We start from the raw sequence: 15984 nt of genomic DNA, 5'->3' as shown, positions 1-15984 counted from the left end.
TATTTTCATCAATGGAGACATGCAGACAACAGAGCTCAGCAGTTAAGCAGACTCAGGGGTTTGTATCCTGGTTCTGTCCCTTACTTGCTTCATGACTTGATCTCTCTGAATCTCTCTTTTCCACACCTGAAAATGGGAATAACAGTATTACCAACCTCCTTAGCTGCATTAAATAAGCTAACACACAAGAAGCGCTTAGCACAGAGCTCGGCTCATGGTAAGCATTTAATGAATATCAACTACTCTTTGTTCATTCAGTGGATATCTGTTGAGCAATTTCCACTTTCCTAGGTTCTGGAGATTCAGACTATAAATAAAATAGTCAAAGTTCTTTCATTCATGGAGATTACATTCTTGAGGGCAACATGAGAACACGATAATACAAAAGCTAACTGCAGAGAATGTGAAATACATGAAAAAAAAAAAAAAAAAGAGCCAAAAGGGCTAAAAGATAAAACACAGCTGTCAGGGAAACTCTAGATGGGAAATAGTTCTTAACTGTAGATGACTTGTTCCATCCCCTCCCCAGGGGACATTTGGCTATATCTTGAGATATTTTGGGTAGTCACAACTTGCAGGGAAGTGCTAAGGGCATCTAGTGGGTTGAGGCCAGGGAAGCTGCTAAGCCTCCAAAATGCACAAGAGACAGTGATCTGGCCCCAGATGCCAATAGTCCTGAGGCTGAGAAACTCTGAGAAAGGGTCATGAGAGAAAGTCTTTCCGAGGAGAGTGTATTTGATCTGGGAGCTCAAGGAGGAGGAGGAGGAACCAGCCTTGAGAACAGCTGACCCTAGAGCTTTTTTTTTTTTTTAAACTTGACAGAGACATTGTGAAATCTTCTTTTTTTTTAAATTAATTAATTTATTTTATTTATGGCTGTGTTGGGTCCTCGTTTCTGTACGAGGGCTTTCTCTAGTTGCGGCAAGCGAGGGCCACTCTTCATCGCGGTGCGCGGGCCTCTCACTATCGCGGCCTCTCTTGTTGCGGAGCACAGGCTCCAGACGCGCAGGCTCAGTAATTGTGGCTCACGGGCCGAGTTGCTCCGCGGCATGTGGGATCTTCCCAGACCAGGGCTCGAACCCGTGTCCCCTGCATTGGCAGGCAGATTCTCAACCACTGCGCCACCAGGGAAGCCCAGGCAGAGGAAACAACAGCATCTGCAAAGCCCAGAGGAGGGAAAGGACCTTGTGCATGGAAGGATCAGAAAAAAGGCCAGGTGGCTGGTAAACTGTGATAAATGGGAGATAATCTCTGCATTAGCCGAGATGAGAGAAGAAGTTAGCCGCCAGATCATACAAGATCTTAAAGAGTTTGTCTTTTATTCTAAGGATACACACCTGTTCAGGTTTACATTTCATGCTGTAAAAGGCTCATGCTGGCTCCATGTGGACTGGAGGGGGGCAGGGAAAGGAGGCTGCAGTAACTCCTCACGAGATGGTGACACCGAGAGTTTTATCAGTGGGGGTGGAGAGAAAGGAACAGAGCAGAGACACATTCTGGAAGGAGAACAGACGACACTTAAGAGACATTGGATCTTAGAGGTGAGGAGGAGAGAGAGAAATCAAGGACTACTGCTAAGTGTTTGCTGGAGGCGCTGAGTGGGTGGCGGTGTGTTAATGGAGTTGGAAAGATCAGGAGGAACAGGTTGGGGTGGTGGGAACTGGGGGGTCATTTGGGGCTTACAGGTCTGAAATGCTGATTCTCTATCCAAGTGAAGATGTAGGTACACAACTCAATACACGAGTTTGGAGCTATAGGGGGAGGTCAGGGCTGGCTAAGTACGTGCCACTACCATTATATGTTATACATTATAACATATTTGATGGTACATTTCTGTCTTTCTGAGGTCTCCCTCTGTATCATCCTGCATGCAGATGTCTGAAGTCTCGCAGAGGCATTTTCTCAGAATCACTGCCAAGCCCAACACTGTCATATTTTTAAAGTGTCACATCCTCTGTGCCCCTCTGAATCAAGTCACACTTTTAATTAAGTTTCCACTTACAACCTCAAGTAAAGGGGAAAATATACCCTAAGGAATTGATCCCTGCCTGCAAAGCACCGGAATTTTCAGTGCTACCCTCTCTGCTTCCCTCTCTCTCTCTCTCTCTCTCTCGGTCTTGGATCTGCCAAGAACATTTTTATACTCGATTCCTAATTGGCTCTGGAAATGGGGGCCTTGTGGTGGAGTACATTTAGAAAGCACTGTTCTCAAGAAGTGGAGTCTTCACAGACAATACAATCTATTGACTGAAATGCAGCAGGAGGATCATTGGATTAGGGGAAATACCCTAAAGAATTGACTCAGGAGACCCGTGTCCTTGGCTTGGTCTGACCACGTGTCAGCTGGGTGACCTTGGGCAGGTGCTCAGCTTTCTGTTCTTCATTTGTAAAAATGGGAGATGGTAATCCCTACCTCATTCGAGTCTTTGTGAAAATTGGACAAGGTGGTGTGTCTAAGGTCTGGAAAGTGTTATGCACATTTTACAAAATCCATCACTTCTCACCACTTCCACGGATACCACCCTAGCCCACAACCCCATCGTGGATCACCCCCATTGCTGCAGTGACCTCCTGACTCTCTCTGTTTCTGCCCCTGCCCCCTCACAGTCTATTCTTAACACAGCCAGAGTGATGTTACAAACATATGTCACACCATGTCACTTCTTTGTTCAAAACCCTCCTACAACTTCACATCCCACTCACGGTGAAATCCAGAGTCCGCAGGGTGCCACTCCCCACTTTCCTGTCTGACTTCATCACCTATTCCCACCCTCCGCTCAATCTACTCCAGCTACACAGCCTTCCTGATATTCCTGGAACACACCAGGCAGAATCCCACCCCGGGGCTTTTGCACTTGCTGCTTCCTCTGGCTGGAAAGCCCTTCTGTCAGATAGCCACATGCTTCCCCCTTCATCCCTGTCGTATCTTTATTCAAATGCTTCCTTCTCAGGAAGGCTCTACCTAATAATCACCTTAACACAGAATGCCCCACCCCACTCCCCCCTGGCCCACATTTTGTGCATCTCTCTTCCATACTTTAATTCACAGTATCTTACATTTTCTTCTGTGTATTGTCTGTCTTCACCCAGTGGAAAATAAGGTGAGTGAGTGTGGAAATTTGGGTGGGGGGGGTTGTCCTGTTTTGTTCAGTAGGGTATTTTTCATGCCCAGAATAAGGCCTGGCACATAGAGATAGATATTTACTTAATAGGGTATTCGTCATGCCCAGAATAAGGCCTGGCACATAGAGATAGATATTTATTTAGATAGTTATTGCCCAATAGATACTTCCTCTGAGAAGAATGGACAGACGAGGAAATGGAAAGACATAATATTAAAATAATTTACCCCAAACTACAGGTCTAGTGTGTGGCAGGGCAGAATTAGAAGCCCGGCAGTTTAACATGAGAGAAGACTGTGTTATCACCTAGAGTCCTTCATTTCCTCATGTCTTGACTGTTTTCCTCCCAAGTCGAGTGAGAAGCAAAAGAAATGTATGCACCCATCTTAGTCCATTTGGGCTGCTGTAACAATACCACAGACTGGGTGGCTTACAAGCAACAGAAATGTATTTCTGACTATTCTGGAGGCTGGGAAGTGAAAATTGGACTCAAGATCAAGGCGCCTGGCAGATTCAGTGTCTGGTGAGAGCTCACTTCCTGGTTCAAAGATGGCCATCTTCTCCCTGTGTCCTCACATGGGCAAGGGAGCTCTCCGGGGTCCCTTTTATAAGGGCACTAACCCCATTCGTGAGGGCTCCACCCTCATGAGCTCATCACCACCCAAAAGGCCCCACCTCTTAATATCACACTGGAAGTTAGGCTTCAACATTTGAATGTTGAGGGCAGACAAACATTCAGCCTACAGCAGCACCTTCCCCTCAGAACGTGAAACTCCTGTCCAGATATATCCAGGGATCCAGTGAGGCTGTGTGAGGGGGTACTGTTCACAGACACCTTTGGTGCCCGGACCAGCACCCCTTTGGCTGACCTGATTTCAGATGTGGACAGCTGTGTGCATGCTCCAGATGTCTCACCTCAGGTACAAACTACAGGTATCTCCCCCCTCTTCCAACCCCCCGCTTTCTCTGATCAAGGGGCTCAGCGCCTGCACAGAATTTACCTGGCTGCATGCAGGAGGTAGTGTCCCTGGGCACTAGCCCTCAACCAATGGGCGTCGAGGGAGAAATGTCCCAGGTCCACCCTTCCTGGGATGAATCTGAGGCACAGTCTACATGGGTCTGCAGAGGGTCTTTGCACGATTGCACCCTGCTTGCCCACCGTGGTAACAGCTCTGCTCTGCTGCCCGTGCCTTCTTCTCCACCTCACTCTCTCCTCTCACTTCTCCTGGCTCCTAAGTCACCTCCCAAGCGTATTTCCTGCATCCATGCCCATGTCTCAGGCTCTGCTTTCAGGGGAACCCAATCGAAGAGGGTGTCTGCAAAGGGGAGCTCAGGAGTTGAAATCAGACAGAACTGGCTTCAAATTCCAGTTCTGCCACATGCCTCAGTGCCCCCCTGGGCATCATCCTTAACTTCCTTGCACCTCCCCAGCGAGTGGAGATACTAATATGCACCCTGCCTGCTTGTCAGGAGGAGGAAGGCATGCATGTAATTGCCTATCCTAGTGCCTGGCACAGCATAGGCTATCAAAAAATGGAAGCTGATATTATGATGTGACTGACATATTTTTTATTACCCATCTTTGTCGTTCAAGGCAAGAGATGAGGACAAGGAAAGGGCAGGATGGAGGTATGTCCCGGGGGAGGAGGATGAGGGACCCTAGCATCCTCATATTCCAAAGCTGCCACTGTAGAGGGAAGTGCCCTTTTCCTTCCCCTGGAGACGTAAGGTCTCATCAATACTTCATTAAATACGCTTCTGACATATTCCATCAACCCAGTGTGTTAATGTGTCTCATATTTATAATTAACACTCACACGGAGTTTTCAACGTGGCAGAAACTAGTGTATGTTCTCGACATTGTAATAAGTTCTTTATCCCTATTGCACAGATGAGGTGTGTGAAGTCCAGAGAGGCTGGCCAACCTTTGCAAGGTCACACAGCTAGGAAAGAGCAAAGCTGAATTTGGACCTAGCTGGTCTGCTATATTGCCTCTTTGCACAAGATCAGCAGAGCCTAAGAAGCAATTGGCTGCCATCCCAGCAGACTAGGGGAAAAGAGACATCATTTCCTTATTTGGTGACCTAATAAAGGATGCATTTAGCATAAAGCAGTGGTCCAGAAACTCCAATCTTCTCTCCTCTCTGCAAATTTTCACCCAAGATTTTTACCTCTGCTCAAACACTTCAGCCTCCAACTTCTTCCCCTGGCCAGCTGAATCTCCCTGCAAACAAGACTATGATATTCCTGTTGAAGAGAAGACTGTAGTTTTATAGAAGCTGAATGGCAGGAACCGTGGAGCTTAAATGATCAGGCTGTGATGGCTCCCACTATCAGGCAGGTGGAGAGAGAGCACCAGATGGAAGAAGCCCACTTCCAGGAGCTCTTGAGCTCTCTTCCTGTCAACGTTGACTTACATGATAGATTTGAAGTGGAAAACAGGAATTCAAAATTATAGACAAAGATGGCAGTTAGTTTAACAAAAGCAAAAGGATGGGATTAAAAAAACCTAATGTTTTGCTAAGTAAGTCAGTGCTGGGAACAATTTTACCAGGAAGTAAAAATAAACTCTAGTTTATATGCATCATGGAATATGTTACGTCTTTTCTCCTGTGTGTTTATGGCTGTGTTAGGGCAAGAGCTGTACCGAGACCAGCTGGAGGCACTGCATGGGGATTAGAGATGCAGGATGTGGAGTCAAATGGCCTGAGTTCAAATCCTGACTCTTACCAGCTGTGCAGTCTTAAGCAGGTTTGGAATCCTCTCTAAACCTCAGTTTTTGCATCTTATAATTAGCCTTTTGCATAGGATTATACTGAGGAGTAGATGAGGTAATCATCTAATCAGCACAGTACCAGGCACATGGTAAACTCTCAGTAAGTGATAACTATTATGATGACAAATGTATAAAACGGGTGAAATCTTATACCTGGTTTCGAAGATGTAGACACACAGAAGGGATGACTGGATCTGGTTCTCTGATACGACTTTTAAAAGTTGATGACAAAATGAAGAAACGATTAACAGCAATGATTAGAACCACCTCAAAAATAATCTGAACAGGAGGCCATTGAATTTACTAATTGTTTTTCCTACTGAAGACTGTAGCATAATTGTTCATATCATTGATCTTGACTTCAGACGAACAAGGCTTTAATTTTCACTTTATTTACAAACCTTGGGCAGCTACTTAATCACTCTGAAACTTGGTTTTCTTATCTGTAAACAGGGGTAATCATAGTACCAAACTCATGAGGTTTTTTTCTGAGGATTAACTGAGATAATGTATGGAAAGCACTTTGCACAACAACCAATAACTTTTATCAGTAATGATTATAAACATGTATATGTGCATGTGTTCATAAATGCTTATAGCATGTAAAATTTTTTGTTTGTTTTTTACCCAACGGAATCAATTTTACTAGTACTTTTGAATGTCTGGGTGATGGAAACCAATAAGCTAACTCCAATCAATTGTCAGTGTCTGGGTTACAATGGTGTTGGGAAAGATTCTGAGGTCACATCTGGGCTCAGTAGGAGAGTGCCCTGATTGATTACTGATGTCTGCCACTGGCATGGAGATGGAGAGTGGCAATGTTTTTTTAAATCACATATTGGTCTTATGGAAGCTAGATTGTGGCCTTCTACTCATTTGCACTAAGGAAAACTCTATTATCTTTGAAGCTGAGATACGATTTTCTTTCAATATCTCTCAGAAAGAATAAAGTTATTCTACCAACACTTATTGAGGGCCAACTCTGACAAAGCATCTACTAGGTGCCGGAGTTACAGAATTGAATAAGACATCACCCCTTGTCCTCAAGGAGCTCAAGGTCTGATAGAGGAGACATACAAGTAGACAGGAACCTTTGCTGGGGAGAGAAGTGGTCCCAGAGAGGATCTGGTGAGAGGGATCGCTGTGATGCGTGGAGGATGGAGCAGTTTATCCTGTGTGAAGCCAATTGGGCCAGGAACAGGGGTTGGAATTGGGGCTTGGAGAGCGCATGGGAGTTGCCCTGGGATAAGGTGAGAAGGAGCGAGTGGCAAGTGTGAGCGCGCAACGTGTGTTTGGGAAGGACGCCTGCTGGCTGGGGTGGTGGCTGCAGCTGGAAATGGGGGAAAGGCCTCTTAGAAAGGGAGTTAGGGCCACTTACAGAGAGGCCTGGGTTCGGGACCAGGGCAGGTTCTCCCTGTGTCCTTATTTGATTGGCTCCAGGTGGCTCCAGAGAGTGGAGCAAGCCCAACAAGTTCTTCTTCTTCCTCACCTCCTCTGGTTTCCAGTTTGACTCACACCCTCTCTCTCTCTCCTCTCATTTTTCCCTCCTCTTTCTCCAGCCTCACACCTCCATCTCTTTCTTTCCTCCTCTCTCTCTCCCTCTCTCATCTCTCCCCCCATGTCTCTCTCCCAAGTGTGTCCAGTTCTTCTCCATCTCCCTCCTCTCTCCCCCATCTCCCTTTCTCAGCTCTCTCCCATCCATTTCTTCCCCATCTCTCTTTTTTCCATCCCTCTCCCCATCCCTCTCCCCATCTCTCTCTCTTTCTCCATGACTTCCTCCCCTCCCATTTCTCCCCCTCTCTCTTCCTCCATTCCTCTGGCTGCCTCTCCCTCCCTCTCCTCATGCGTCACTCTGTCTCTCTCTCTGTCTCTTTGTCTTGGGATGTGCATTTTGGATCTCTTTCTCCCTCTGACAAGTTCTTCTTTGGCTCCGTGCTGTATCATTTTCCTTAGCAGGTGAGATTCTCTGGCATTTCTAAGTCTATTTTAAACACTTTGTAAGGCTTGATTTAAAGGAAAATCTGATTTTCACAGTTTGTGCATTGGTGCCTCAGGGGACTCTTAGTTTGATTATGTCCTGGAAAGTTTGTGACACAGCTCAGGCTCTGGGAGCCCGGAGAGGGGTGGGCCGGTGTGCTGTCAGCTACTTCCTGCTGGATCATGGAGGGCTCTTAGGGGCCCAAGAGCCTCTGGGCCCCTCACGATACAGTGCCTGCCTTGTGTTTTCCCCCAACTTTAACATGCATATGAATCACCTGGGATCTTGTTAAAGTGCAGATTCTGATTTAGCAGGACTGGGGCAGGGCCTGGGATTCTGCATTTCTCACAAGCTCCCAGGTGATACTGATACTGCGGGTCTATGGACCACATTTTGAGTAGCCAGGAGGTAGTGCATGTGTCATTTAGAATGTTCCTTCTGCCACAAAACACTCTAATTTCCACTTGGCAGACAGAGTTGCCCCTCCTCTGTGCTCCCACAGAACCCACAGAGTCTTCTGTCATATTTCCAAAGGGCCTCTTCCCATTTTAGAGTCTAACAATCTCTGTCCTTGTCACTCTTCCATTAGACCAAATGCCACTCAGGACTTGCCATGGAAGAATGAGTAAACAAAAAGAACATTCCAGGCCAGTAAGTACAGTAGGACCATTGCAGGCCACGCACACTAATGCTCCCTTCCCTGGTCGGGCACTGAGTGCTGCTGTAAAAAGCAGTGGCTTTGCATTGACGGGTCACAATTCTGGCCTTGCCCAGCAGGAGCGTGCTGCCCTGGGATCCTTTGAAACCCTGGACCAGCCCCACATGCAGGAGATTTGACGTTTCCTCACTAGACTTCAGATGAGCTAGGGATCTGTGTAACTCCTCCATTTTTTGTAATTGATCTCACTGTGTTCAACATCCCCACCTCTGGGATGCCTGGGATAGGAGTTCAAGAGGTACTGGTTTTACATCACTTTTTCAAGCTAACTCAGTCTTGGCAAAGCATCAGTCAACAGTCAAAGCCCTCTGGAGTGGTTGTCTCCTCTCTCCAGGGCTCTTTCTCCTCCATCTCTTGAAGGTGGTGTCTGCCGCCATGAACAAGGTCAGGTGTTTCAAAGCGAAGGAGAAGTCGTCTCTGTCTATGTGCTGTTCACTGTCCTCTCTGGCTGCCACTGTGGGATTCTGGGTCTTGTCATGGCCCTGCGTGTCCTGTGCTGATGTCCACTGCAGAGTGACCACTGTGATGGTTAATGTTACGTGTCAACTTGACTGGTCTAAGGGATGCCCAGATAGCTGGTCAAAAATTATGTCTGGGTGTGTCTGTGAGGGTGTTTCTGGAAGAAGTTAGCATTTGTTTTTTTGTTTTTTTAAATTTTATTGATATATAGTTGATTTACAATGTTGTGTTAGTTTCTTCTGTACAGCAAAGTGACTCAGTTATATTAATACATATATATATTCTTTTTCATATTCTTTTCCATTATGGTTTATCACAGGATATTGAATATAGTTCCCTGTGCTATATAGTAGGACCTATTATATATATATAATAGTTTGCCTCTACTAATCCCATACTCCCAATCCTTCCCTCCCTTATCCCCTCTCCCTCTTGGCAACCACAAGTCCATTCTCTATGTCTGTAAGTCTGTTTCTGTTTCATAGATATGTTGATTTGTATCATATTTTAGATTCCACATATAAGTGATATCTTATGGTATTTGTCTTTCTCTTTCTCACTTATTTCGCTTAGTATGATAATTTCTAGGTCTATCCATGTTGCTGCAAGAAGTTAGCATTTGAATTGGTACACTGAGTAAAGAGATCCACCCTCACCTGTACAAATGAGCATCACCCAATCTACTGAGAGCCTGAATAGAAGAAAAAGGCAGAGGAAGGGGAGATTTGCTCTCTCTGCTTAAGCTGGGACATCCATATTTTTCTACTCTTGGACATTGGTGTTCCTGGTTCTTGGGCCTTCAGACTTGGACCGAGACTTACACCATCGACTTCCCTGGTTCTCAGGCCCTTGGACTCGGATTGAGTTACACCACCAGCTTTCTTGGTTCTTCAGCTTGCAGATGGCAGATTATGGGACTTCTTAGCCTCTGTCATCATATGGGCCAATTCCTATAATAAATCAATCTCTCTATCTCTTCATATATATATATACACACAGTGTTCTCCAGAGAAACAGAACCTATACATATCCTATAGATATATCTCCTATTGGTTTTGTTTCTCTGGAGAAACATATATATATGGAGAGAGCGAGAGAGAGACAGGGAGAAAGAGTAAGAGAAACTATTGTCTCATGATGGGCATTGAGAGCCTATTTTGGGAGTCAAAAACTGGACATTGCTCCTTTCTCTTTGTGTTTCTGCCATAACTATCCCAATCTTTCCTTTCCAGGGCAGTGGGTGCTCTGGCTGAGGAAAAGGGACATTCATATATTTCAGAAACGATTGTAGTTCTGTCTGGGGCAGTGCCTGGAACAGAGTAGCTGATCTGTAAACACGATTCCTTCCAATCACTGCAGAAGATACGAGAGAGAGAGCTTCAGCGTCTAGAAACTTTGATTGGATATGAAACCCATCCACATGACATGAGGTATTCTGAAGAACCACCTCTTCTGTGGCAGGAAACAAGTTCTGTCTCAGAGACTGAAGCCTAGATCTTGAGAAAAGGTCCTCAGACCACAACAGCACGCAGATGTGGCCAAGCTGCTCTGGGACCCCAGGGCAGCTGGTTTCGCAACGATGCTTCCCCATCCCACCTTTATTTGACATTCAGCTGCTCATTTGGGAAGAGCCTCCTTTTCTCGCCATGCCTGCAGCCAGCAGACAGCATTTGTCTTTGATAATCACTCTTTACACTCTTGTTTCTAATTCCTGCTTCCTTGGAGGCAGAGCCCAGCAGGCAGCCCGCATGGTTTCTCGATTCTCCAGCTGGCATTTCTGAAGGGCACTGTGAGCCCACTTCACTCCCGCTGCCTTCTAACCCTCCGCTAAGTTCACGGCTCGTGAATGAATGAGCAGCGGCAATTCCCTGGCCGCGTGGGCGCCCCACTGTCACCGGCAACGGGCACTCACCATCACCGGAGAGCAGGTGTTCCGAGGAGCCTGAATGAGCTGTGGGTGGTGAGGCAGACGCTGGGCTTGGCTCTGGAAGCTTCAACTCAGAACATTGAGCTGAACTGAGGTTCCTCCAGGAAACAGGTTGTGCAAATCTCTCTTCCCCCTCTCCGGGCTCATGCATATTCATTAGTAGAACAACTCCAGGCTGAAGATAATGATTCATGCAGGAAGCGCCGTTCTGAACATTATTATCTGGGAGTGACAAATCAATTTCTAATTTAACACGTGTATTGGACAAATAGATCACAAGAAATGTGAAATCAAAAGCATCCTTTGGAGTCGTGCAACTTCTGTTGCAATGTAGCGTAAAATGATAGAGGAAGAAATCTCCCCACTGGTGGGCTGTGCATAGCTGTTCCCTTCAGAGCAAAGGAGAAATGAAAGGGGCTGGGATTTCAAACACCGCTTGAGTCTACAATAGAAGCCAACAATAATGACTGAGAATGAGACAACAATGACAACAACAAAGAGCCAGCCGCTGGCACGAGCTACACCACTGTTTCGAGTTATTACTTAGGGATGAGCAGAATCCTCCTTTTCTTTCCCCAGGCTGGTAACAAAAATGGAGTGGAGGCCAGTTGGGTTCATTGGATGCCCCATATGAATCAGAGGGCAACAAATGCAAGGCAAGACTGAAGAGGGAGTGGTGGAATTGATTTGAGCTGCATTTCAACACCAGTTTCATGTTGAAGTGTTAATTTATAGCATGATAATGTGATGGGTACACTATCTGCCCGTCTGCAAAGACTGGCCACTTCCAGCTTGTCACAGCTGACAGTCAAGCATAAAATGGCTACTGTCAAGGAGTGGCAGCTCTTTGAAGACTAAGTCTTAAGCCATTCCTTAAAGTTCTGTATTCCTTTCGTCACGGCCACCCCACCCCCAATCCCTTTTCTTTCTAAGTGATAGAATAAACCGACTTTCCATTCCTCCATCTCCTGTAGCATTCATCCCAAGCCCATGGCAAACTCATAGTCTTCTAGAGCCTAGATAGCTACTCTTGGGTTTTGTGGGTTGTTTTTTTTTTCTGAGCTAATAATGACATTTTAGAATATTTATAGGTTCCAGGTACTGTGATAAAGCATATACCTCTATGTCCTCATTAAATTCTCACAACAATCAATGACAAAAGTGCTAATATCCCCAACTTACTGATGAGGAAACTGAGGCTCTGGAGAGGCCAAGTGACTTGCCCAAGTTCATGCAGCCCATGATTGGTGGAGGCTGGAATAGAGACCAGGTCTGCGTGACTTTGGAGACCACATTTTTTACCACAAAACTATGTAGATCTAATGTTGGGGTAGGGTGTCTTTTTAAGGATGAGTATACAAATCTTTTTTTTTTTAATTAATTAATTAATTAATTTATTTATTTATTTATTTATTTTGGCTGTGTTGGGTCTTCGTTTCTGTGCGAGGGCTTTCTCCAGTTGCGGAGAGCGGGGGCCACTCTTCATCGCGGTGTGCGGGCCTGTCACTGTCGCGGCCTCTCCCGTTGCGGAGCACAGGCTCCAGACACGCAGGCTCAGTAGTTGTGGCTCACGGGCCTAGCCGCTCCACGGCTTGTGGGATCTTCCCAGACCAGGGCTCAAACCCGTGTCCCCTGCATTGGCAGGCGGACTCCCAACCACTGCGCCACCAGGGAAGCCCGAGTATACAAATCTTGACCAAGTGGAACCCTGGTGAAGGATCTACTTGAGACCTGGACAATCAGGTCCCCTGGCCCCTTTCAGCTGCTTCCTATTCGTGGGATGAGGTGATGATGAGGACCGAGGAGATGTGGTTATCTTAGACCCATATTCTTGCTACATCATGCTCTGGAGAACCAGGCTTGCAATCTCACAGCTCAAGCTCAGCAGAAAAGCTTTTGATTTTCTGTCTCAACTCTGATTAAGTCACCTGCCCCCAGTAAGCCAATCACCAAGGCCCAGGGATATGGTGCTCTGATTGGCCAGGCTGAGTCACATGCTTCCTGTTGGAGTTGAGGATGGCATCACCTGAGTGATGTGGTCTGAGAACACAAGGTGGTCCCTCTCAGGACAACTGGGGTGTCATGCCCAGAAGTAGGAGAAAGAGATGCTGACCACACAAAACCAAAACATGCCCACCACACTTGTCAAGCCTCACTATCTCCCATCTTCTCTGGGTTCTGAAGGTTATAGGAGAGAGAGAGAGTGATTTGAGGAGAGACACAGAGGGAATGGAAGATAAGAGGGAAAGATAGAATTATCCTTACAGAGAGGTTTGCTCAGAAATGGAAACACAGAACTAGAGAAGAACCAGAAAGATTTCCCTTCAACTCCTCAAGAGAGAGAACATATAGGAAGAAACGTTTTAAAAGCCCAATCCTATATATCCAGACAAAACTATACAAAAAGATACATGCACCTCTATGTTCATAGCAACACTATTCAAAATAGCCAAGACATGGAAACAACCTAAATGTCCATCGACAGATGAATGGATAAAGAAGATGTGGTACATATATACAATGGAATACTACTCAGCCATAAAAAAGAACCAAATAATGCCATTTGCAGCAGCAACGTGGATGCAACTAGAGATTATCATACTAAGTGAAGTAAGTGAGAAAGAGAAAGACAAATACCATATGATATCACATATATGGAATCTAAAATATAACACAAATGAACCTATTTATGAAAGAGAAGCAGAATCACAGACATAGAGAGCAAACTGGTGGTTGCCAAAGGGGAGGGGGTTGGAGGAGGAATGGAGTGGGAGGTTGGGGTTAGCAGATGTAAGCTTTTATATATAGAATGGACAGACAACAAGGTCCTGCTGTATAGCACAGGGGACTATACTCCATATCCTATGATAAACCATAGTGGAAAAGATTATATATATATATAATATGTATTATTATATATATATAAAGAATATATGTATATAAAGAATGTATATATGTATAACTGAATCACTTTGCTGTATAGCAGTAATTAACACAATATTGTAAATCAACTATACTTCAATTAAAAAAATGAAAAAAAAAAAAGCCCAGCCCTGATTCCCTCATGCCTTCAGTTTTTGTTCTGTAGGTATGTAGAGCTCTGGGAGGATTCCTCAGGATACTTTAAAAGGAATTGGGGAGTGGGATTCAGGAGGAAGGTCAGTGGGTAGAGCTCAGACCCCTCCTGGCTTCAACCAGATCTTCCCTACTTTCATCTGTCTTTTCAGTACATTTCTGTATAAGATCTTGTTTGGGAAAAAAAGGGGTTCCTCTCTGTTAAACACTGTTCTACACCGAGATATTCTCAATAATAAAGACCTTTTGTTTACCTCTGTCTCTCAGGTGCTTAGTGCAGTGCCTGGCACACAGTAGGCATTCAGCTGTTAAATGGATGGCTGAATGGCAACAAGGGAAAAGCAATTGAATAAAATTATGACTGGAAAATCTGAAGTCGTGGAAAGGAAGCTAAGGGCTTTAGGAGCACACAGAGAACTAGTGATGCCCTTCATGAGGGTATAACCACAGACAAAGCCTTGCCTGCAAAGACAGCTGACCATTGACTGCCCCCTTTTTGACTTAGACACAGCTCTAACAAAACAGGTAAAATGTTTGTGATGAGCCGCTGCTTAATAATAACTTCACTCTTTCAACATTTATCAAGAGCCAGATATTTGTCAGTAATCTCATTTAAATCTCATAATGGCCCCATGGAGTGGATGCTACAATTAATTATTTTGCTCACGTCACAAGAGATTAAGAGAGATTAAGCAACTTGGCCAAGGTCATGCCTCTGATAGGGCAAGGCCAGGTCTAAATCCATCTCCCTGATCCAAAGGTCCCAGTACTTAAGCACTCTGCTATTTTCTCACCACATCAGAGGGCATTTACATTGGTTCTGCAAAAATATTGTGTTGGCCAAAAAGTTCGTTCGGGTTTTTCCATAACTTTATGAAAAACCCGAATGAACTTTTTGGCCAACCCAATACCTCATGGTTTAGAGTTCAGGCAACACAGTGAGAGGAGCACTGATAAACTGAAGCATCTTAGATGGCCAGGATGAAAGTGATGGTGGGATGGATAGAGAACCTTTGTAGGAAGTGAATCTCTTTATCAAGGAGAATAAAAAGACTCTTGGGGGAATGAAGAGACCCTTCAGATCTCTTGAGGGCCATTGGGAGAAGGAGGAATTAGATGTGTTTGGGGCTAGTTTCAGGGGTAGACACATCACATCTTCAAGCTGACAGATTTTTTTTTTAAATTAATGATGTGTGATTTTATTTAAATAATGAAAGAGCAGAATCAGGAAAAAAATAAAAGCAGTTTGAAATTCACCATAGTAGTTTCACCAGCTTTCCCTGCCCTCCCAGCGTATGAAATGTTAGAGTCTCAGGGACATGGGGCCTATGATGGCAGTGGGAAGCGACCACGTCACAAGGAGGTTACTGATGGGGGATGGGGAGGCTTAGAGAAAAAGCCACCTGCCCTGCTTTTCCCATGAGCAAACAATGTGCCTCAGCCTCCTGTGCTGTGTGGCCCTTTTTCTCTGGGGAGCAGGTAAGTTCCTGTTGTGAAGTTGTTGGATTCCAGTCTCAGAATTTTCTCCTGTGGCTGCAAATCCAGGCTCTTTCCTGAGATTTTTCTGCACTTTCTGTGTCTTTCCTTCAGGCTCCATGGACACTGAGGTCACCCAGAGTCCTGGACATAGAGAACATTTGGGTGTTGCAGCTTTGCTGGTCAATCTGTGAGTTCTCTTCTTGTTCTTCCCATGGACCTTTTCATCCAGGTTTCTAGTCCTACAACACAGGGTCATCTTTCTCCTCATCCTGCTACCAAATCAATCCAATGTTCCTTAGCTTTCAGTATCCAGATTGAAAATCTCCTTATTTTGATTGGATTATTTAGATTGCTTGCTTTTAATATGATTAGCAATATACTTGGATGAAAAGGCCTCTTCTTGCTCTTGTTTTCAACTTGTTCCCTCTACCCTATTTCTTTTTTTTTTTT

General features: G+C 45.2%; 1 protein-coding gene across 5 annotated transcripts in view; it reads left to right on the top strand.

Moving 5' to 3' along the window:
* RPS15A (ribosomal protein S15a) overlaps positions 1 to 15984 on the top strand; it is a 399535-nt gene that overhangs the window by 353444 nt on the left and 30107 nt on the right. For 4 of the 5 annotated variants that reach the window (XR_014236119.1, XR_014236120.1, XR_014236121.1 and 1 more), the window contains one exon: positions 15646 to 15721. The exons of the other annotated variant lie outside the window; for it this stretch is intronic. The gene's annotated coding sequence lies outside the window, so the exon portion shown is untranslated. The remainder of the gene's footprint in view (positions 1 to 15645; positions 15722 to 15984) is intronic. 5 annotated transcript variants of the gene reach the window in all.

Source organism: Balaenoptera borealis (genome assembly GCF_965194805.1).
Source record: "Balaenoptera borealis genome assembly, chromosome: 16".
In the NCBI taxonomy this organism is placed as follows: domain Eukaryota; kingdom Metazoa; phylum Chordata; class Mammalia; order Artiodactyla; family Balaenopteridae; genus Balaenoptera; species Balaenoptera borealis.
The sequence above is the reverse complement of the archived record's forward strand: the minus strand, read 5'-3'. Positions and strand labels throughout refer to the sequence as shown.